The sequence below is a fragment of the Macaca nemestrina genome, chromosome 9, assembly GCF_043159975.1.
Source record: "Macaca nemestrina isolate mMacNem1 chromosome 9, mMacNem.hap1, whole genome shotgun sequence".
NCBI lineage: Eukaryota > Metazoa > Chordata > Mammalia > Primates > Cercopithecidae > Macaca > Macaca nemestrina.
The window spans coordinates 84,498,634-84,523,235 of NC_092133.1; the positions used below are offsets into that span (position 1 = coordinate 84,498,634).

General features: G+C 47.3%; 1 protein-coding gene across 9 annotated transcripts in view; it reads left to right on the top strand.

The window, feature by feature from the left end:
* The window catches only part of LOC105486681 (anthrax toxin receptor-like), an 84,712-nt gene that overhangs the window by 37,402 nt on the left and 22,708 nt on the right, over positions 1-24,602 (top strand). The gene's annotated exons all lie outside the window — the stretch shown is intronic.

Genomic DNA, 24,602 nt, shown 5'->3' on the forward strand with positions numbered 1-24,602 from the left:
GGACCTGGGCTCAGCTCCAAGAGGCCCCTGGGAATGGAGATGCTGTATCCTAAGAGTCTGCCCTTCAGAGCTCCACATCTTTGGGCAGCTTGGCCCAGGGCCACATAGGCAGGAGGATGTGCTGGAGGGACGCGTGGGAGGCCTGAGCCCACTCCACTGCCTTGTACCCAGTCTTATATGTGAGGACTCACCAGTGTTGACATTCCTCCCTCTGGGTCTCCCCTTGCCTGTCCCTGCATATCCACGCATGGATTAGCAGGCTGAACACACACATTCCCCATCAGGAATCCACCCACTAAAGGCTCCACGGTGACAGGCATATCAGGAGCAGCCCTGGGGCTCCAGCCTCACCAGCGGCCTTCATGCTCAGCCTCAGTGGTTCCTCTCCTTCAGCCAGCTGGGTTCTCAGCACAGGCCCCCCTCTCCTCCTCTCCCCTTCCCTCCCTGCCCTCCCCTGCCCTCCCCATCTTTCTCTCTAAACAGAGCTCTGGGTTTGGGGAAGGCCTGGGCAGCTTGTATTCGCATGGATGTCGCCCAAGTTCCCTTCATTGTGAAGAACACCCAGAGAAGAGTTCCTGTTGCTTACACCCCATGTGGCCTGGTTCTGAGCCAGGACTTTGTCTGAGCTCTCTAAACCTCACAAGTGCCCCCAGGGAGGGAGGCCCATTCTCTTCACAGAGGTGTGGAGGCTGAGGCTCAGAGCGGTGTGTGGATGTGCCCACGGTGCAGAGCCTGGAAGTGGGGATATAGGCTGTTGGGGATGGACCTGGGTTTCCTGTCCTTGCTCCTGCACCTGCACCTCTCTTGGCCACAGCACCCCCACCCTTGCCCATCATTGTACCTGGAGATTTTGGGGTCCTCCCAGAAGCCTTGTGCTGCAGGCAAGGTGTGCAGTGAGGGGGGGTTTGTCAGACAGTGTGAGCTTCCAGGACTTTCTTGACAGGGCTCTTGGGCAGAGACTTTCAGCGGGTCCAGAGGAGGGGTTTGTAGTTCCCTTGGGAGCATCCCTTATCCCCAACCCCACTATTGTGCCTTGAGGTGGGACCACCTGTAGAGAAGGGGGAGTGGGCAGATGGGCCCCCAATTGGTGGGCACCAGGATGAGGCTACCCAGGCCCTCCCAGGCCTGGCATTCCTCTGTCCCTTAGACGTGGTTCATGGTGCTGTCTTTCTCCACCAGGGCATTTTTCACAACTGGCTCTATTTTGTGCCACCCCTGCTGCTTGCACCACTGCTACTGTGTTGTGTCTGTTGGCTGTGCTGCAAGAAGGCAAGTGATTTTTCCCCACCCAGCCCTGGGGCCCAGGTACAGGCCCGTCCTCTGAGGGACTCTAACATGTGACTGCCCCATGATCCAGCCTGTGGGAAGTTTCCCTCAGCTCCTGGCTCATCACATGAGCCCAGGGAATGGCAGACCTGTCCACACATTCCCAGAGCCTAGCAAGCCTGGGCTTCTGCAGGACCTCCTGCCCCGGGCTGGCCACATAGAGCTGGCCTGGGATGCCGTGGACAAGGGGGTGAGGCCTGCCCTGGCTCCTAAAGAAAAGTGACCCCAGAACCCCTGAAACCAGGGCTGCCTCAACAATCGGGACTTCTGGAAGCCTCAGATGGACAAGGGCCAGGAGGCAGCCTCTGTGTGAAGGGAGGAAGAGAGGGTCCCCCCTGAGGTCCTGATGGCCCAAATGGAGGATGGTGCTGTAACTCCCAGCTGTCTGTGACTTGGGAAACCAGCATGGATCTCGGTACATGTCTGGTGCCTTCCCCATTCCTTCATCTGTCTTTACTGAGCTCCAGCTTCCCCTGGGCCCCATGCTGGGCTGGGGAGGGACAGAAATGAAGCTCCCCACGGGCAGCTCACAGTCCTGGTTTGTCGGGGCTGAGAGTGAAATGTCAACCCCACAGAAGTGGGAAGGGCCCCCTATAAGGCAGAGCAGGAGACAAAAGCAGAGATGGAGCCCAGGGCAGGGAGAGTGTCAGGGGCGCTGGGAGCTGGGGCAGAAAAAGCCAGCCCAGAGAGCTGCAGACAGAGGACAGAGCAGAGGGAGGAGAGGACACAGCTCAGCCCCGTCCCCAGGCTCCAGATGCGGATGTGGCTCCGTTTGGCTTCTCTGGATCCCTGTCTCCTGGCAGGGATGAGGGGTTGGCTGGGGTTAGCTTCTAGGGACTGCAGGGCTGAGGGGTGAAGGAGTCCTGGCGGGCACCAAGCTGGGAGGGACACCAGCCCAGTGAACACAGGGACCAGGAGTCTGGGAGCAGGCTGTGGCTCACCTGGGCTGGGGACCCACCCCAGGGGCCATATGCAGTGGTGAGTAACTGAGGCAGGAGGCCCTGGGCCTGAGACAGGGTGGGAACAGGCCTCCCTGGTCAAGGATGGCCTCTGCGGTGCTATGTAGTGGGCCCAGGGTGGCTGCATCTGCAACCAGGTGGATGCAGACAGTCATCTGCAAATGCTGGAACCATTGCACAGCCCCCAGGACAGGCTTCCTCCAACAAGGCTGGCCTCGGGAGAACCAAGGCGACTGGGACGAAGTTGTTAGTATTTAGGGGAAGAGGCATGTCTGCAAACCAGGAAGTTTGCGTGTTTCTTACGTGAAGGACGGTCCCCTGTGGTGTGGGCTCCTCACTAGTCCTTTCACTTCCCAGACACACATCTGGGAGTGGCCAGCACTATGCCCGGTGCTGAGGCAATGACACCATACCCTTGCTCTTAAGAGTTGTCTGAAAAGTCAGCAAACCATTGTTGTTGTTTTTTTTTTTTTGGTGCTAGAGCAGGAGATACCACCATTTCCACCACCACAACTTCCGCATCCACTGCCTCCGCCCCCGGCTCCTGTAAACACCTGCCCCACTGTGATTGTTGCTGTGGGTGTCAAGGAGTGTGCGGGATGAGAGGGGTAGAGGTGAGAAGCACAGTGGAGAGGGGCTGCAATCCCCAGGCTAGGACTATGGGAGGAGGAGCAGCTGGGTCCCACTGCAGAGACCAGGCCCTTCCTGGAGGAAGGCAGAATCTATGGAGGATGGACTTTGGTCACCTGGTGCCCAGAGAAACCAGAGGTCCACCTCATGCTAGTGCCCCAGTGGCAGGCATATGTGAGGGATCCTGTCCCCTGCACTACCAGGTCTGTCCCCACACATTGAACTCCCTCCCTAGAAGGATCCGTTTCTGTACAGTGGCAGCTTTTGATGTCTGACTGGTTCCTGGTTCCCACAGGGGTACCTCAGCTCTGGCAGTGGCCTCGGCTTTAAACCACCTGTCTGCAGGTGCATGGGTCAAGCAACCTGAGTCACAAAAGGTCATGTAGATCAGAAAAAAAAAAATAGAATTGACCAGTCCTGACACGCATTCTCACCACAACAAACACTGCAAGGATGCCAGGGGCACCTGCCAGCCCAGGCAGCAGGATCTTCAGGCAGTGAGAAAAAGCTGTCCCTGAGTGGGCTTGTCGCCTGCTGAGATGGGCTGACAGGCACTGCAGGGAGGGGAGGAGGTGGAGACCCAAAAGCGCCCTCACAAGACACCTGTGCAGGAGCTCGAGCCCCGGAGCCAACACAACAACCACTCTCCCTGAGGAAACCTCCTTCCCGGGCAGGTACAGGCCCATCTTGCTGAGGGGAACCCAGCCAGGCAGCAGCAGGGGCCCTGCACAGGGGTAGAGAGGGCGCCTGGGTGGCTGGTGTTGAGGGAGAAGGACCCCAGAGTTCCTGCCTGGTCTGCCCCTCTCCCCCTTGGTCCTGGCTCTGTCTGTGGTCAGATCTCTTGCTTCCTCCTGGGAGTGTCAGGTTCCTCTGCAGCCTCAGTGGGTATCTGGGGAAGCCAGGCCTGTCTCTCCCCAGAGTGTGGGGCACAGAGAAGCCGAAACACAGCCTCTAGGGGCAGGAGGTCACCTGCCAGCGGCCTGCACTGCCTTGCAATGCACAGCCCTCATCCCATCCCCACCAGGGCCCAGAAAGGCCTGACTGCAGCAACCAGTGGCCAAGGGGCTGCCCGCCGTGGGTCCTGGGCTGCTTTCTGGCCTGTTTTTCTCTGCCTTCCTCTTCTCTCTTCCCTGGGGTCAGGTACCTACCCCCTGAGCAGGGCATGGTCTTCTCACCTGCCTTCCCCTTGTGTGACCCAGCAGCAAGGCTCCTCCTCCCTCCTGCCCAGGCCCCCATGCTGGGCCCCCAGGCCTAACTCATGCTCCCCTTCAGGACCTCTGCTTGGAACCACAGGCTCCTCCCACCTTTAGACTTTTCCTATGTATCTGCCCCTGGCTTTTCTTCTTTCTACAACCAAAGTACTTTTTGGTCCAGATTCCAAAACTCTCTGTGGCCACAGTGACCACGTCTCCAACATGCAACCCTGCCAGGCCCCTCCTCCAGGGGGAAATGGGAGCTTTCTCTGGGTGTGTTCCTTGGAACAGAGCCATGGAGGGCTGGGGAGTCCTGAGAAGGCATCCAGGCTGCATGGCTTCATCGTGGCCACGCTGCTTTTCAGGGCAATCTGGATACCTTTTGTGACCTCTTTCACCCAAGCTGCCGCCAGGTGCCATGGATGTGGTGTCAGCACAGGGCCCAGGTGAGCCAGGCCTGTCTCTCGCCTTTTAAAACCTTGTTTAGTTGCTGGTTTCGGCAAACCCAAACATTTTTGCATTTCAGCACATGATAATGCAGGAAATTCTCAAAGGCTTAGTTTACCAAAAACCTCAACATTTTTGTGGCAAAAGCAGTCAGTCTTGTTTACTTTCAATTTTTGTTTTAAATTGAGTGTGTCTCCCTGCTCCATCACCTTCAGTTCCCTGAATAAATTTTTTGATAGTGTCTTCTTCCAGGCCATCCCCACTACACACTCATACAAAATGCAGCAGCAAGACTCTGAGGCTCTTGAGTCAAACTCTACCTCCCATCCATGCTGACGATCCTCCTTCACCTTATCCTGTGGATGCTCATTATGTTAATGGAAACAGTATTGCTGGATCCATCAGGAAAGTCAGGCTAATAACGTGAAACCTTACCCTCTGTCACCAAATGTAGTGCCCACAATGATATAACAGCCTCTCCAGTGAGTTTAATTCGTGTGTGCACCACAGCAGGAAGCCCTTTAGAAATTGGATCTCATTTCATTCTCACAACACCCAGGAAGGCTCATAGCTGCCATTCATATAGACCTTAAGGTGCGCAGACACTGTTGCAAGTACATTCCACAAACTAACATATGTCATAACTCTATTGCGGGGAGGAAGCTAGAAGCCCTACAAAGTTAGGTAACCTACCCAGGGTCACACAACCAGGAAGCAATAGGACAAGCATCCAACAGCCTGGCTCCAGGTCCTTATTGTGTTCATGGCCACCTCTCTGTCCTGCAAGGCAGTCACTACTGTCTGCATTTCACAGCTGTGGACACCGAGGCTCTGATGTTTAGTGATAGGCTCAACATGGCAGGATCGTTGAGTGGTAGAGCCGGGCTATGAACTGACCCGAGGGGAGGCTCATGTCTGAGTCAGGTTCCACCCCATGTCCTGCTGTCAGAGTGATCTATGGAAACACCTGCAAGTGCATCTCCCTTCAGTGCAAAATGTCACACAGCAGGTCCTCAAATAACGTTTCATTCAACGTCTTCTGAATACTGAGTGAGAAATGATGATGCTGATTAGAAAAAAATCCATTCCTGGCTAAGGTCACTGCCTGTGTGGAGTTGGCGTGTGAAAAATGACATTGGTATTTTGTTAGTAATTGCATCGAATCTGCAGATGGCTTTGGGTAGTACAATCATTTTAGTAATATTAACTTGTCCAATTTGTGTAAATGGGATGTCTTTCCATTTGTTTGTGTCCTCTTCAATTTCTTTCATCAGTGTTTTGTAGTTTTCCTTATTGAAATCTTTCACCTCCTTGGATAAATTTATTTCTAGTTGTTTTTTTTTTGTAGTTATTGTTTTTTTTCTTTTAATTTATTTATTATTATTATACTTTAAGTTGTAGGGTACATGTGCATAACGTGCAGGTTTGTTACATATGTATACTTGTGCCATGTTGCTGTGCTGCACCCATCAACTCGTCATTTACATCAGGTATAACTCCCAATGCAATCCCTCCCCCGTCCCCCCTCCCCATGATAGGCCCCGGTGTGTGATGTTCCCCTTCCTGAGTCCGAGTGATCTCATTGTTCAGTTCCCACCTATGAGTGAGAACATGCGGTGTTTGGTTTTCTGTTCTTGTGATAGTTTGCTAAGAATGATGGATTCCAGCTGCATCCAAGTCCCTACAAAGGACTCAAACTCATCCTTTTTTATGGCTGCATAGTATTCCATGGTGTATATGTGCCACATTTTCTTAATCCAATCTGTCACTGATGGACATTTGGGTTGATTCCAAGTCTTTGCTATTGTGAATAGTGCCGCAATAAACATACGTGTGCATGTGTCTTTATAGCAGCATAATTTATAATCCTCTGGGTATATACCCAGTAATGGGATGGCTGGGTCATATGGTACATCTAGTTCTAGATCCTTGAGGAATCGCCATACTGTTTTCCATAATGGTTGAACTAGTTTACAATCCCACCAACAGTGTAAAAGTGTTCCTATTTCTCCACATCCTCTCCAGCACCTGTTGTTTCCTGACTTTTTAATGATTGCCATTCTAACTGGTGTGAGATGGTATCTCATTGTGGTTTTGATTTGCATTTCTCTGATGGCCAGTGATGATGAGCATTTTTTCATGTGTCTGTTGGCTGTATGAATGTCTTCTTTTGAGAAATGTCTGTTCATATCCTTTGCCCACTTTTTGATGGGGTTGTTTGTTTTTTTCTTGTAAATTTGTTTGAGTTCTTTGTAGGTTCTGGATATTAGCCCTTTGTCAGATGAGTAGATTGCAAAAATTTTCTCCCATTCTGTAGGTTGCCTGTTCACTCTGATAGTAGTGTCTTTTGCTGTGCAGAAGCTCTTTAGTTTAATGAGATCCCATTTGTCAATTTTGGCTTTTGCTGCCGTTGCTTTTGGTGTTTTAGACATGAAATCTTTGCCCATGCCTATGTCCTGAATGGTACTACCTAGGTTTTCCTCTAGGATTTTTATGGTATTAGGTCTAACATTTAAGTCTCTAATCCATCTTGAATTAATTTTCGTATAAGGAGTAAGGAAAGGATCCAGTTTCAGCTTTCTACTTATGGCTAGCCAATTTTCCCAGCACCATTTATTAAATAGGGAATCCTTTCCCCATTTCTTGTTTCTCTCAGGTTTGTCAAAGATCAGATGGCTGTAGATGTGTGGTATTATTTCTGAGGACTCTGTTCTGTTCCATTGGTCTATATCTCTGTTTTGGTACCAGTACCATGCTGTTTTGGTTACTGTTGCCTTGTAGTATAGTTTGAAGTCAGGTAGCGTGATGCCTCCAGCTTTGTTCTTTTGACTTAGGATTGTCTTGGAGATGCGGGCTCTTTTTTGGTTCCATATGAACTTTAAAGCAGTTTTTTCCAATTCTGTGAAGAAACTCATTGGTAGCTTGATGGGGATGGCATTGAATCTATAAATTACCTTGGGCAGTATGGCCATTTTCACGATATTGATTCTTCCTATCCATGAGCATGGTATGTTCTTCCATTTGTTTGTGTCCTCTTTTATTTCACTGAGCAGTGGTTTGTAGTTCTCCTTGAAGAGGTCCTTTACATCCCTTGTAAGTTGGATTCCTAGGTATTTTATTCTCTTTGAAGCAATTGTGAATGGAAAGTTCATTCCTGATTTGGCTCTCTGTTTGTCTGTTACTGGTGTATAAGAATGCTTGTGATTTTTGCACATTAATTTTGTATCCTGAGACTTTGCTGAAGTTGCTTATCAGCTTAAGGAGATTTTGGGCTGAGACAATGGGGTTTTCTAAATATACAATCATGTCATCTGCAAACAGGGACAATTTGACTTCTTCTTTTCCTAACTGAATACCCTTGATTTCTTTCTCTTGCCTGATTGCCCTAGCCAGAACTTCCAACACTATGTTGAATAGGAGTGGTGAGAGAGGGCATCCCTGTCTTGTGCCAGTTTTCAAAGGGAATTTTTCCAGTTTTTGCCCATTCAATATGATATTGGCTGTGGGTTTGTCATAAATAGCTCTTATTATTTTGAGGTACGTTCCATCAATACCGAATTTATTGAGCGTTTTTAGCATGAAGGGCTGTTGAATTTTGTCAAAAGCCTTTTCTGCATCTATTGAGATAATCATGTGGTTCTTGTCTTTGGTTCTGTTTATATGCTGGATTATGTTTATTGATTTGCGAATGTTGAACCAGCCTTGCATCCCAGGGATGAAGCCCACTTGATCATGGTGGATAAGCTTTTTGATGTGTTGCTGAATCCGGTTTGCCAGTATTTTATTGAGGATTTTTGCATCGATGTTCATCAGGGATATTGGTCTAAAATTCTCTTTTTTTGTTGTGTCCTTGCCAGGCTTTGGTATCAGGATGATGTTGGCCTCATAAAATGAGTTAGGGAGGATTCCCTCTTTTTCTATTGATTGGAATAGTTTCAGAAGGAATGGTACCAACTCCTCCTTGTACCTCTGGTAGAATTCAGCTGTGAATCCATCTGGTCCTGGACTTTTTTTGGTTGGTAGGCTATTAATTGTTGCCTCAATTTCAGAGCCTGCTATTGGTCTATTCAGGGATTCAACTTCTTCCTGGTTTAGTCTTGGAAGAGTGTAAGTGTCCAGGAAATTATCCATTTCTTCTAGGTTTTCCAGTTTATTTGCGTAGAGGTGTTTATAGTATTCTCTGATGGTAGTTTGTATTTCTGTGGGGTTGGTGGTGATATCCCCTTTATCATTTTTAATTGCGTCGATTTGATTCTTCTCTCTTTTCTTCTTTATTAGTCTGGCTAGTGGTCTGTCAATTTTGTTGATCTTTTCAAAAAACCAACTCCTGGATTCATTGATTTTTTGGAGGGTTTTTTGTGTCTCTATCTCCTTCAGTTCTGCTCTGATCTTAGTTATTTCTTGCCTTCTGCTAGCTTTCCAATGTGTTTGCTCTTGCTTCTCTAGTTCTTTTAATTGCGATATTAGAGTGTCAATTTTAGATCTTTCCTGCTTTCTCTTGTGGGCATTTAGCGCTATAAATTTCCCTCTACACACTGCTTTAAATGTGTCCCAGAGATTCTGGTATGTTGTATCTTTGTTCTCATTGGTTTCAAAGAACATCTTTATTTCTGCCTTCATTTCGTTATGTACCCAGTAGTCATTCAGGAGCAGGTTGTTCAGTTTCCATGTAGTTGAGCGGTTTTGATTGAGTTTCTTAGTCCTGAGTTCTAGTTTGATTGCACTGTGGTCTGAGAGACAGTTTGTTATAATTTCTGTTCTTGTACATTTGCTGAGGAGTGCTTTACTTCCAATTACATGGTCAATTTTGGAGTAAGTATGATGTGGTGTTGAGAAGAATGTATATTCTGTTGATTTGGGGTGGAGAGTTCTATAGATGTCTATTAGGTCTGCTTGCTGCAGAGATGAGTTCAATTCCTGGATATCCTTGTTAACTTTCTGTCTCGTTGATCTGTCTAATGTTGACAGTGGAGTGTTGAAGTCTCCCATTATTATTGTATGGGAGTCTAAGTCTCTTTGTAAGTCTCTAAGGACTTGCTTGATGAATCTGGGTGCTCCTGTATTGGGTGCATATATATTTAGGATAGTTAGCTCTTCCTGTTGAATTGATCCCTTTACCATTATGTAATGGCCTTCTTTGTCTCTTTTGATCTTTGATGGTTTAAAGTCTGTTTTATCAGAGACTAGTATTGCAACCCCTGCTTTTTTTTGTTCTCCATTTGCTTGGTAAATCTTCCTCCATCCCTTTATTTTGAGCCTATGTATGTCTCTGCGTGTGAGATGGGTCTCCTGAATACAGCAGACTGATGGGTCTTGACTCTTTATCCAGTTTGCCAGTCTGTGTCTTTTAATTGGAGCATTTAGTCCATTTCATTTAAGGTTAATATTGTTATGTGTGAACTTGATCCTGCCATTATGATATTAACTGGTTATTTTGCTCGTTAGTTGATGCAGTTTCTTCCTAGCCTCGATGGTCTTTACATTTTGGCATGTTTTTGCAATGGCTGGTACCGGTTGTTTCTTTCCATGTTTAGTGCTTCCTTCAGGGTCTCTTGTAAGGCAGGCCTAGTGGTGACAAAATCTCTAAGCATTTGCTTATCTGTAAAGGATTTTATTTCTCCTTCACTTATGAAACTTAGTTTGGCTGGATATGAAATTCTGGGTTTAAAATTCTTTTCTTTAAGAATGTTGAATATTGGCCCCCACTCTCTTCTGGCTTGTAGAGTTTCTGCTGAGAGATCTGCTGTTAGTCTGATGGGCTTCCCTTTGTGGGTAACCCGACCTTTCTCTCTGGCTGCCCTTAAGATTTTTTCCTTCATTTCAACTTTGGTGAATCTGGCAATTATGTGTCTTGGAGTTGCTCTTCTCGAGGAGTATCTTTGTGGCATTCTCTGTATTTCCTGGATTTGAATGTTGGCCTGCCCTACTAGGTTGGGGAAGTTCTCCTGGATGATATCCTGAAGAGTGTTTTCCAACTTGGTTCCATTTTCCCCCTCACTTTCAGGCACCCCAATCAGATGTAGATTTGGTCTTTTTACATAATCCCATACTTCTTGCAGGCTTTGTTCATTTCTTTTTCTTCTTTTTTCTTTTGGTTTCTCTTCTCGCTTCATTTCATTCATTTGATCCTCAATCGCTGATACTCTTTCTTCCAGTTGATCGAGTCGGTTACTGAAGCTTGTGCATTTGTCACGTATTTCTCGTGTCATGGTTTTCATCTCTTTCATTTCGTTTAGGACCTTCTCTGCATTAATCACTCTAGCCATCAATTCTTCCACTTTTTTTTCAAGATTTTTAGTTTCTTTGCGCTGGGTACGTAATTCCTCCTTTAGCTCTGAGAAATTTGATGGACTGAAGCCTTCTTCTCTCATCTCGTCGAAGTCATTCTCCGTCCAGCTTTGATCCGTTGCTGGCGATGAGCTGCGCTCCTTTGCCGGGGGAGATGCGCTCTTATTTTTTGAATTTCCAGCTTTTCTGCCCTGCTTTTTCCCCATCTTTGTGGTTTTATCTGCCTCTGGTCTTTGATGATGGTGACGTACTGTGGGTTTCCTTCCTGTTTGTTATTTCCTTCTAACAGTCAGGACCCTCAGCTGTAGGTCTGTTGGAGATTGCTTGAGGTCCACTCCAGACCCTGTTTGCCTGGGTATCAGCAACAGAGGCTGCAGAAGATAGAATATTTCTGAACAGCGAGTGTACCTGTCTGATTCTTGCTTTGGAAGCTTCCTCTCAGGGGTGTACTCCTCCCTGTGAGGTGTGGGGTGTCAGACTGCCCCTAGTGGGGGATGTCTCCCAGTTAGGCTACTCAGGGGTCAGGGACCCACTTGAGCAGGGAGTCTGTCCCTTCTCAGATCTCAACCTCCGTGTTGGGAGATCCACTGCTCTCTTCAAAGCTGTCAGACAGAGTCGTTTGCGTCTGCAGAGGTGTCTGCTGCATTTGTTTAGTTTACTGTGCCCTGTCCCCAGAGGTGGAGTCTACAGATACAGGCAGGTTTCCTTGAGCTGCTGTGAGCTCCACCCAGTTCAAGCTTCCCAGCAGCTTTGTTTACCTACTTAAGCCTCAGCAATGGCGGGTGCCCCTCCCCCAGCCTCGCTGCTGCTTTGCCGGTAGATCACAGACTGCTGCGCTAGCAATGAGGGAGGCTCCGTGAGTGTGGGACCCTCCCGGCCAGGTGTGGGATATGATCTCCTGGTGTGTCTGTTTGCTTAAAGCGCAGTATTGGGGTGGGAGTTACCCGATTTTCCAGGTGTTGTGTGTCTCAGTTCCCCTGGCTAGGAAAAGGGACTCCCTTCCCCCTTGCGCTTCCCAGGTGAGGCAATGCCTCGCCCTGCTTCAGCTCTCGCTGGTCGGGCTGCAGCAGCTGACCAGCACCGATCGTCCGGCACTCCCCAGTGAGATGAACCCAGTACCTCAGTTGAAAATGCAGAAATCACCGGTCTTCTGTGTCGCTCACACTGGGAGTTGGAGACTGGAGCTGCTCCTATTCGGCCATCTTGCTCCGCCCCCTACCTGTAGTTATTGTTAATGGGATTGCCTTCTTGATTTCTTTTCCAGCTCTGTTATTATTGGTGCTACTGAATTTTGTATGTTTATTTGATAATTTTTTACAATGATAATAGAGATGAGTGTCTCACTATGTTGTCCAGGCTGGTCTTGAAATCCTGGGCTCAAGCAATCCTTCCACCAAAATGCTGGGATTACCTATGTGAGTCTCTGCACCCAGCCTATATGTTGATTTTGTATCCTGAAACTTTACTGAATTTGTTTGTCAGATCTAGAAGTTTTTTGGTGGAGTCTTTAGGTTTTTCTAAGTATAAAATCATGTCATTTGCCAAGAAGGAAAATTTGACTTCCTCTTTTCCAGTTTGGGTGCCTTTTATTTCTTTCACTTGCCTGATTGCTGTGGCTAAGATATTCAGTACTATTTTGAATAGGAGGGGTGGAAGTGGGCATCCCCGCCTTGTTCCACTTCTTAGAGGGAAAGCTTTCAGCTTTTCCCCATTTCATGTGATGTTAGCTGTGAGTTTGTCATATGAGGCCTTTATTATATTGAGGTATATTCCTTCTATGCCTAATTTGTTAAGAGTTTTTGTCATCTTATGCCCAGACCCTCTGTTCCCCAAAGAAGACCACCAGAGTCCAGAGTCAAAGCCAAGCGGCAAGGATCTTTACGACAAGTTCTAACTTGGTCCCTCCATTACACAGCATACAAGAGGGCCCCGAACAATGCGAGTGTTTGCTTTTTATAGCCCGAAAGTTACAGGGGAACAAAGGAATTCTTTTGGTTCCCGCGCTTTCAGTAAAACTTTGAACGGCTGCCTCCTTATCGGAGACTTTTCCAGGTGGTGTTTGTACTGGGCTCAGGAAGTTTGAGAGATATATGGCGATATGTGGTGGGATGGGAGGATGGGATGTGTTTGTACTGGGCTCAGGAAGTTTGAGAGATATGTGGCGATATGTGGTGGGATGGGAGGATGGGATGTGTTTGTACTGGGCTCAGGAAGTTTGAGAGATATATGGCGATATGTGGTGGGATGGGAGGATGGGATGTGTTTGTATTGGGCTTGTTTGTTTTGAGCCCGGGGCTGAGGAATGTGCCCGGCTCCTCTCATTCCCCCCTTCTTTTCAGGTATCTCTAGAGCCAATCTTGGGTCTTACAAGTCTGATTCTGTTTCAGCGTCTACAGGTTGGTATTGGGCTCTGAGGACCATGAGTTGTACAGTGTCAAATCTTTCTCTAACGAACCGCAAAATTCTGTTAACAACACAAGGTCCTACGGTAAGCAGAAATAGAAGACTCAGCAGGGGTCCAAGGAAGGGGGCTAACAGAGAAAACATAGATGAGTTCCACCATTGGTCTGCAGCTGAAGCAAACTGCCATGTTCTTACTTCTGTGCTTAACTTGCGTAACTGTTGGACCCGGTCCTCCACAAGTCCTGATTCATTTATGTAGAAACAACAGTCTTCCTTTAGGAACATACACGTACCCCCTTTTTCAGCAGTGAGTAGGTCTAAGGCCCTCCGGTTCTGCAAGGTTACCTGTGCTAGGGACGTGAGCTGCCGCTGGAGGGAGGCAAGGGACTCAGCTGACTCCTCCATAGCAATGGCAAATTGTTGGTACAGCTTGTTACTTTCTATGAGGGTGTGACCTAAGGCTCCCCCCGCCAGTCCGGCTGCCATGAAGGATGCGGTGAGGGAGATTCCTGCAATGAGGAGGAGAAATATGGCTCGTGCAGGTCTCGGTCTAGGGACTGGGTGAATAACAGCACTAGTCCAGTTACCGGTATACTCTAGGAACTCTCTGGCAGTAAGTAGAGTCAACCGGGGAACTAATGTGACAGGAAGACACAGTAGGTTGGTAACAGGGGCTTGATAGGTTTTTAGATAATGTTCCATTACACCAGAAGAATATGCCTGACGGAGCCCTTAAGGTGATATTAGGGGGCATTGCAGTGATGCTGCAGAGGCTGGAATTAGTTTCTGAGAAACAGTAGGGAAACTTTTCTTGACTGGGGTTTAGGTATAGTGGCACGTTAGGGATAGGGGCATATGAGGGGTTTCGGTGGTTGTTAGCTTGGGCAGAGGTAGAGGATCCCCACGGCAGGGGGACAGCGGTTAGCGGTGGACGCCCTAGAGTGGCACACAGAAAGCCGCCAGACAGGCTGTGAAGTCCTGTAAGGTTAGCAAGTTCTAATCCTTCTTGCAATAATTTTAACCAGGAAAAAGGACGTAAATCTTATGTCAGGCAGTTTTCTTGTCACTGGATATTTCCATGGACCAGGGGCCGTACCTGCACTAGACCCCGCCACAGATAGAGGTGACTGCTAGGCCATGTGGAGGCGGAGGAGTAGTATACAGCCCCGTGTTGAGGCGTGGTCCAGCGGGAGTTCCAGGGGTCTCTAACTATCCATGTATATGAAAGGTCTCCATCTCGTCTACGATGGAAGGGCCATCTGGGATCTATCTGTTCTTTTCCACCCCACCATTGGTATTTATGGACGATACAATAGTTATAAGGGCAGCCGGCACTTTGGTGCCACCAATAGTGCTTACAATTGTATTGAGTCTGATCATACTCGAAGCATATCATTGGTGCCACTGGTTTGGCTATTGGGAAATTGGTAAAATTTAGTAAAATTGGGCTATTGCACCCTGAGGAGGGGCAATCTGCACTGGCCACTAATTTCCCGGGCTTATGAGGTTGCCCAGGGTGGGTTTGGTTTTCATAAAGCCAGAATCTCCAGACAAAGGGATTAGGAGCTGGCTTTATGTTTTCCCCAGTGGCCACTAGGGCGACCAACGTTAGAGTCAGACTACCTAACTGCATGTTTGCAGTGAGCTATGCTGTCAGCGCAGGGTGAGTTTTAAGGGGTTGTGCTTAGCTCTGTCCACAGTCCACGTGTCCGGTGCTTCAGCCACCGCCATGATTGGTCCCAGGAGGTCGGAGGTTGGGTCCACCAGCTTGACGTGGGTGTAGTGGATCCACGACGCGATGCCTTCTACCTTTAGGGCAGTGGGTGTGGTTAGGAGTACCTGGAGTGGTCCTTTCCACCTGGGTTCTAGGGTCTCTTGTCGGTGTCGCTTGACCAGGACCCAGTCTCCTGGCTGGTATGGATGGGGTGTCGGCGGGGGACTGGTCTCATATAGTTCCTTCAGCTTGGGCCAGATTTCTTGATGAATTTTCTGCAAGGCTTGTAGGGAAAATAAGAGTTCAGAGACATTTTCTGTTTCAGACTTGAGCAGATCATCTTTTAGGCTGGGAACTAGGGGTGGGGGTCTACCATACATGATTTCATAAGGGGTAAGGCCCAGTCTGTAAGGGGTATTACGGGCCCGGAACAGAGCGTAGGGGAGAAGGACTACCCAATTAGCGCCAGTCTCCATAGTCAATTTAGTTAAGGTCTCTTTTAAGGTCCGATTCATCCTTTCTACCTGTCCTGAACTCTGGGGCCTGTAAGCGCAATGGAGTTTCCAATTTGCCCCAAGGATGGAAGCCAAATCCTGACTTACCTTAGCGACGAAAGCGGGCCCATTATCTGACCCTATCTGGACGGGGAAGCCATACCTGGGAAGGATATCTTCCAGAATTTTCTTTGCTACGACCTGAGCAGTTTCTCTTTTGGTTGGGAATGCTTCCGTCCACCCTGAAAAAGTATCTACAAAGACAAGTAAGTACCGGTACCCGTACTTTCCTGGCTTTATTTCAGTAAAATCTACTTCCCAGTAGATACCGGGCCTGGTTCCCCTGAGCCTTGTTCCTGTTGCAGCTTGAGATTGAGGGTATGCGTTGTTAAGCTGGCAGACTTTGCAACTTGTCACGATACTGCTGGCCGTCTCAGCTATATGTCTGATTTTGAGCCTGGAGCGTCTGATCAGGTCTATCATCCGCCGGGCCCCCAGGTGGGTGGTTCGGTGGATGTGTTCTAACACCTGTTGTCCTAATTTTTCTGGTAGGATGGTTTGGTCATTAGTATCAGTCCACCACCCATTCTGGACTTGTTTCAGGGGAAGTTTGTCAATCCACTGGAGATCTTGTTCTGAATATTCAGGGAAATTTGGCAAGTCCCGGGGGCCCGGGTCAGGGAGCTGGAGTGTAAGGAGTTGGCTGGGAGCCTTTGCCACATTCCTTGCAGTTTGGTCTGCCAGAAAGTTGCCTTGAGCAGTTGGAGTAGTTGGTTTCTGATGCCCTGGGCAATGCACAATGGCTAACTTTTCTGGCCTCCATAGGGCTGTTAGCAGGGCTAGGATCTCTTGCTTGTTTTTTATCTCTTTTCCTTCAGCCGTCAGTAACCCTCGCTCCCTGTAAATGGCCCCATGTATATGCGCCGTTGCAAAAGCATATCGGCTGTCTGTATATACTGTCAGCTTCTTCCCCGCCCCTAAGGTAAGAGCTTGGGTGAGCGCAATCAGTTCGGCCTTCTGGGCCGATGTCCCCGGGGGCAGGGGTTCCGCCCAGATTACCTCAGTCTCTGAAGTCACTGCCGCTCCAGCGTATCTCTGGCCTTGATGCATGAAGCTGCTCCCATCAGTGAACCAGACGAGGTCGGCATCAGGAAGTGGGCGGTCCTGCAGGTCTTCTCGAACTCCGTGCACCTGAGCTAGTATCTCGGTGCAGTCATGGAGTGGGGCGTCCAGGTCCGGGTTGGGCAGCAGCGAGGCAGGGTTTAAGGTCGTTGGGGGCAGGAAAGTTATCCTGAGAGGATTTAGTAGTAGTCCTTGGTAGTGGGTGAGCCGGGCGTTACTCATCCATCGATTAGGTGGCTGTTTGAGTACACCTTCGATGGCATGTGGAGTAACGACCCGCAATTCTTGTCCCATGACAAGTTTATCAGCATCTTGCACCATCAGAGCCGTGGCCGCAATCATTCGGAGACAAGGGGGCCACCCGGCAGCCACTGAGTCTAACTTATTTGACAGGTAGGCAACTGGCCTCCGCCAGGGGCCTAAGTTCTGAGTTATTACCGCCTTGGCGACACCCGTATTCTCGTCCACATATAGGTGGAAGGGCTTGGTAACATCAGGTAGGCCCAGTGCAGGCGCAGAGAGTAAGGCGGTTTTAATCTGTTGGAAAGCCGACTCGGCTTCGTCTGTCCAATTAAATGGCTGCTGCCCCCGTGTTGCCTGATACAAGGGTTTAGCCAGTTCTGCGAACCCAGGTATCCATAGTCTGCAAAATCCCGCTGACCCCAGGAATTCCCTCACTTGTCGGGTGGATTGTGGCCTGGGGATCTGCAGAACAATTTGTTTCCGGGCGTCTGTTAACCAGCACTGCCCTTCTTTAAGCAGGTACCCTAGATATGTTACCTCTGGCTTACAGATTTGAGCTTTCTTTGCCGAGGCTCAGTAGCCCAGATTCCCCAGAGCTTGTAAGAGACCCTTGGTCCCTTGGGTGCAAGCTTCTTGGGTCTCAGCAGCAATTAGGAGGTCATCAACATACTGTAGTAAAGTTATTTCAGGGTGTTTGCATCGGTATTCACCCAGGTCTTCATGGAGGGCCTCATCGAACAGGGTAGGAGAGTTTTTAAATCCCTGCGGCAGCCCGGTCCATGTCAATTGGCCACTTATGCCCCTATCAGGGTCATTCCACTTGAAGGCGAAGAGCTTTTGGCTCTGAGGGGCTAAAGGCAAACTGAAGAAAGCATCTTTCAAATCTAAAACAGTGTACCATTGATGTTTAGGGTTTAAGGTACTCAGGAGGGTATACGGGTTAGGCACAGTTGGATGTATGTCCACAACCCTCTTATTGATTTCTCTTAAGTCTTGTACAGGTCTGTATTCTCCACTATTAGGTTTTCGTACCGGCAACAATGGAGTATTCCAGGGCGAGTGACATGGGCGAAGGACCCCTTGGTCAAGGAGCCGGCGGATATGCGGGGCAATTCCTTTCTTGGCCTCTAGGGGCATCGGGTATTGGCGTACCCGCACGGGGTCTGTCCCAGGCTTAAGTTCAACAAACAAGGCAGGATGGTGTTTTGCTAGTCCTAAGCCCCCCGTTTCCGCCCAAGCTTCTGGATATTGCTGGAGCCAGGTTGCTATGTCCTGGTCAGGGGCCGCTCGCTCCTGGTGGAGCCGGTACTCATCTTCTAGGGTTATAGTCAGGACGGACACGGGCCGATTGTGGGAGTTGGTAACGACCGGCCCTTCAGGGAGGAAATGGATCTGTGCTCCCATTTTAGTTAGCAGGTCTCTCCCTAATAGGGGAAGGGGCTCTCAGGGATGACCAGGAAAGAATGGGTTACATTCTTGGCTCCGAGGTTTACTGTCCTTTGTGTTGTCCATGGGTATTTTTTAACTCCTGTGGCCCCTTGTACCCACGAGGACTTGGAGGACAATTTCCCATTAGTTTTAACTAAGACTGAGTGCTGTGCTCCTGTATCGACCAAGAACTGGACTGGGGACCCCTCCACTTGCAAAGTTACCCTAGGTTTGGGGAGGGGATCCGAACCCCGTCTTCCCTAGTCTTCATCTTGAGTGACTAGTACGGGTGTAGACCTAGGGGTTCCCTGTCCTCGTTGTTTCTTTTTGGGGCAGTCTCTTACCCAGTGGCCAGCCTCCTTGCAGTAGGCACATTGGCCTTTTCTCAGGTTATCATGCCTTGGGGGCCGCCTAGGTTGGGTGTACTCTAGCTGTAGATGCTCTTTCTGTACCACTGCTGCCAGGACCTTGGTCATTTTTTCAGTGACCTTAAATTGCCTTTCCTCTGGAGTATCTCTGTTATTGTAAACCCGCTGGGCTATCTGAAGGAGGTCTTGAATCCACTTTCCTTCCAAGTCTTCTAATTTCTGGAGTTTTTTTTTAATATCTGGGGCTGCCTGATTTACGAAAGACATTACAACAGCTGCCTGACTTCCTGGAGCCTCTGGATCTATGGGGGTGTACTGTCTAAAAGCTTCCATTAATCTTTCTAAGTAGGTGGCTGGGCTCTCTGTCTTTCTCTGCAGAATAGAATATACTTTAGCCAAATTAGTGGGCTTGCGAGCAGCTGCCCGGAGACCTGCCATTAGAGTCTGGCGATAAAGGTGTAGCCGTCCCCTACCTTCTGCCGTGTTGTAGTTCCACGCTGGCCTGGTCAGAGGAAAGGTCGCGTTTATGAGGTCGGGGTTGGCAGTCGGTTGACCGTCGTCCCCCGGGACCAGCTTTCTAGCTTCTACCTGTATTCTCTCTCGCTCTTCCGTGGTAAACAAGATTCAGAGGAGCTGCTGGCAATCATCCCAAGTGGGCTGGTAGGTGAACATGACACTATCCAGTAAAACCAGTAAATCTTTGGGGTTGTCTGAAAACCGAGCACTCTGAGTCTTCCAGTTATACAGATCACTGGTGGAGAATGGCCAGTACTGGAGCCTGGGGATTCCTGTGTCATCTGGGGGTCCTATTTCCCGAAGGGGTAAAGCCACCATGGAGTCAGGCGACTGGGGGGGGCTAGCCTGCGAAGTGCACCCTCGCGTCCGCCCCGCTGGCCCTTCAAAGTTACCTTCCCTGTCAGTGGGCCCGTGTGTGCCGGCCGCCTCCCCTCCGCCTGCTCCCTCCCGCAACTCAGTCCGGGGGGTCAGGGCCTGGGGCCTGGAGGGGTACGGAGGGGGTTCTGTGAACAGTGGGTCCCCGCTATCAGGTAGAACAGGATGGGGGGGGCAGTTGGTTGCTTGGATTTTAGTGGTCGAGCAACCAGTGTCTTACAGGGTTCAGAGGCTAATTGGAAAGGGGACAGCCAAGGAGGCGGGTTCTCAACAAGGTCCTGCCATATGAGGATATATGGGATTTGATCTAAGTGGCCCGCACGCCCAGGTAGGAAAATCTTGGACTTTACCCTAGTGATGACCGCAAGTCGGAAGGTCCCTTCGGGTGGCCACCCTACATCAAAGGCAGGCCATTCAGAGCGACACAGAGTAATTAGCTTTCCTTTCCTGATTTCCATACCAAGATCATGGCCCCTTGCTCTTACTTCTTTGAAATTATTTGTAAAGAGAGATAGAGGGGTGCTCTGGGTATTACCCATCCTGTAATAATTTGTAGTCCCTTCCTGTAAAGGAATGTGGGTTTGAATCCCTGCAAAGAAAATCTGATCTGACTTATTAATGATATTTAGTCGCGATCATGCTCCGACAGCCCAGATCAGAGACAGTTACTGCCCAAACCGCAAACGCGCTCGGGGCAGTTCAGATCAGAGACAGCTACTGCCCAAACCCCAAACTGGCGGTCGGGGCAGTTCAGATCAGAAACAGCTACTGCCCAAACCCCAAACCGGCAGTCGGGGCAGTTCAGATCAGAGACAGCTACTGCCCAAACCCCAAACCGGCGGTCGGGGCAGTTCAGATCAGAAACAGCTACTGCCCAAACCCCAAACCGGCAGTCGGGGCAGTTCAGATCGTAAGCTAGATCAGACGAGCGCCAGGGGACGTCTCCCACCGGTCTCCACTGGCCGTCCTATAGCGCGTCTGCCAGGACTGTGCCAGCTCCAGTTTCAGACCTCGCGAGTCACAGATTCAGATTCAGAACAGACACAGACAGACAAACGGAGACGAGCCGGCTCACCTATCAGTAGATCGATCCTAGTAGATCCGTTGACCAGGGGTCTGGTGGGCTTGGGGGAATCCCGGACGAGCCCCCAGATGTTATGCCCAGACCCTCTGTTCCCCAAAGAAGACCACCAGAGTCCAGAGTCAAAGCCAAGCGGCAAGGATCTTTACAACAAGTTCGAACTTGGTCTCTCCATTACACAGCATACAAGAGGGCCCCGAACAATGCGAGTGTTTGCTTTTTATAGCCGAAAGTTACAGGGGAACAAAGGAATTCTTTTGGTTCCCGCGCTTTCAGTAAAACTTTGAACGGCTGCCTCCTTATCGGAGACTTTTCCAGGTGGTGTTTGTACTGGGCTCAGGAAGTTTGAGAGATATATGGCGATATGTGGTGGGATGGGAGGATGGGATGTGTTTGTACTGGGCTCAGGAAGTTTGAGAGATATGTGGCGATATGTGGTGGGATGGGAGGATGGGATGTGTTTGTACTGGGCTCAGGAAGTTTGAGAGATATATGGCGATATGTGGTGGGATGGGAGGATGGGATGTGTTTGTATTGGGCTTGTTTGTTTTGAGCCCGGGGCTGAGGAATGTGCCCGGCTCCTCTCAGTCAAAAAGCATTTTTTTGGGTTTTATCAAATGCTTTTTCAGCATCTATTGAGATGATCATATGGTTTTTATCCTTCATTCTGTTGATGTGATATATCATGTTTATCGATTCGTGTATGTTAAATCATCCTTGCATCCCCAGAGTAAATCCCACTTGATCATGGCAGGATTATCTTTTTGATGTGCTGTTTCATTCAATTTGCTAGCATTTTGTTGAGGATATTTTGTGTCTGTGTTCATCAGGGTTATTGGCTTGTAGTTTTCCTTTTTTGGTGCATTCTTGTTTCGTTTTGGTATCAGGATAATGCCTCATTCTATGAGGTCTCTTCTATTTTTTTAGAATAACTTGAGGAGAATTTGCATTAGTTCTTCAAAAGTTTGGTAGAATTTGGCAGTGAAGCCATACAGTCCTGGGCTTTTTTTTGTTGGTAGATTTTTACATTATTGATTCAATCTTGTTACTCCTTATTGGTCCGTTCAGGTTTTCTGATTCTTCTTGTTTCAACCTTGGTAGGTTGTAAGTGTGCAGGAATTTATCCATTTTCTATAGGTTTTCCAGTTTTTTGGCAAATAGTTGTTCACAATAGTTTTTGATGTGTTTTGTATTTCTGTACTATTAGTTATTGTGTCTCCTTTTTCATTTCTGATTTCGTTTATTTGGGTCTTATCTCTTTTTTTCTTGGGTAGTCTAACTAGCAGTTTATCCACTTTATCTTTCCAAAAAACCAACTTCACCTTTCATTGATTCTTTGTATTTTTAGCCAATTTCGTTTAGTTCTACTCTGATCTGATTTTCATTGTTTCTTTCCTTACACTAATTTTGGGTTTGGTTTGTTCTTGCTTTTCTAATTCCTTGAGGTGCATCATTAGATTGCTTACTTGAAATGTTTCTACTTCTTTGATGTAGGCCTTTTTTGCTATAAACTTCTCTCTTAGCATTGCTTTTGCTGTATACCATATGTTTGGGTATGTTGTGTTTCCATTTTCATTTACTTCAAGAAATGTTTTGATTTCCTTTTTAATTTCCTCATTGTGTTCAGAATAACATCAATTCATTTCCTTGTACTTGTACATTTTCCAAGTTCCTCTTGTTATTGATTTCTAGCTTTGTTCCATGATGGTCTGAGAAGATATTTGGTATGATTTTGATATTTTTAAAATTTGTTGAGACTTGTTTTGTGACCTGATTTATGGTCTATCTTGGATGATGTTCTATTTGCTGATTAGAAGAACATGTATTCTGAAGTTGTTGGAAGAAATGTTCTGTAGATGTCTCCTAGGTCCATTTGTTCTAAGCTGTAGCTTAAATTTATTTTTTCCTTGTTGGTTTTCTTTCTAGATGACGTGTCTAATGCTGAGAGTGAAGTGTTGAAGTCCCCAACAACTACTGTATTGAAGTATATTAGGTTTAATAATATTTGTATTATGTATATGGGGGCTCCGGTGTTGGGTGCATATATATTTAAAATTGTATTTTCTTGCTGAATTGATCCCTTTATCATTATATAGCATGACCTTCTTTGTCACTTTGTAATGCTTTTGTCTTAAAGTCTGTTTTATCTGATATAATTATAGCTACTTCTGCTCACTTTTGGTTTCTATTTGTGTGATATATCTTTTTTCATTCCTTTCCTTTTAGTCTATATGTGTTTACATGTGAAGTGAGTTTCTTGTAGGCAGCATATAGTTGGGGTATTTTCAAACTTCCTTCAGCCAGACTTTATCTTTTAAGTGGAAAATTTAATCCATTTACATTCAAGGTTATTATTGATATGTGAAGACTTATTTCTGTCATTTTGTTAAATTTTTTTCTGATTGTTTTGTATATTTTTCCTTCCTTTCTCTCATAGTTTATCATTGTGTTGTGGTAGTTTTCTATAGTGGTAACATTTGAGTTCTTTTTGTTATTTCTGTGTTAGCTCTAACAGCAAGTTTTAGACTTTTGTATGTTTTCATGATGGTAGATATCATTCGTTCATTTCCAGGCATAGGACTCCCTCTGGTCTAGTGATGATGAATAAACATTTATTTCACATTTTTTAATAAAGAATAATGTTGTTAGGGATAGTATTATTGGCTGACAGGTTTTTCCCCCCCTTTTAGCACTTTAGATGTATTATGCCATTCTCTCCTGGCCTATACGGTTACTGCTAAGAAATTGTTAGTCTGATCTGACTTCCCATACATGTGACCAGAGCTTTTTCCTTTCTCTTGCTCTTTTTAGAATTCTGTTTGACTTTTGACAGTTTACTATAATGTGCTGTAAAATAGACCTTTTGAGGTTTTAATTAGTTGTGAATTTCTAAACTTCCTGTATCTGAATGTTAAATCTCTTACCAAATTTGGGAAGTTTTCAGCTACTATTTTGTTAATTAGGTTTTCTATACCTTTGGCATCTTCACCTTTTGGAACACCCTAAATTTCTGTTTTTGGTTGTTTTATAGTGTCCCATATGTTATGTAGGTTTAGTTCATTTTTTAAAATTCTTTTATGTGAGTGGGGCATGGGGAGGGGGGCTCTGGCTGGGTTATTTCAAAAGGCCTGCCTTCAAGTTCTGAGACGCTTTCTTCTTTTTGTTCCACTCTACTGTGGAAGCTCTTGAATAAATTTTTATTTTATGCATTGAATTCTTCACTTTAAGGATTTCTGTTTGATTCTTTTTTCTATTATATCTATTTCTCTGGTGAATTTTTTATTCATATCTGTCAGGCCTCTGAGCCCAAACCAAGCCATCGCATCCCCTGTGACTTGCAGGAATACACCCAGATGGCCTGAAGTAACCTAAGAATCACAAAAGAAGTGAAAATGCCCTGCCCCCACCTTAACTGATGACATGCCACCACAAAAGAGGTGAAAATGGCAGGTTCTTGCCTTAACTGATGACATTCCTCCACAAAAGAAGTGAAAATGGCCGATCCTTGCCTTAAGTGATGACGTTATCTTGTGAAATTCCTTTTCCTGGCTCATTCTGGCTCAAAAACCTCCCCCACTGAGCACTTTGCGACCCCCACTCCTGCGCGCCAGAGAACAAACCCCCTTTAACTGTAATTTTCCTTTATCTACTCAAATCCTATAAAATGGCCCCACCCTTATCTCCCTTCGCTGACTCTCTTTTCGGACTCAGCCCGCCTTGCACCCAGGTGATTAAAAAGCTTTACTGCTCACACAGAGTCTGTTTGGTGGTCTCTTCACATGGACGCGCATGACAATATCCTCAGTTGATTTCTAACGTTTTATATTTGTTTATATCCTCTTGTATCTTACTGAGCTTTTATAATATCATTTTAAAAAATTATTTTCCCCACATTTCATACTTTTTTTCCAGTGGAATTTGTTGCTAAAGAATTATTGTAATCTTTTGAAAGTGCCATATTTCCTTGTTTAGTCATGTTTCTTATGTTTTACATTGATATCTGCACATCTTTTGT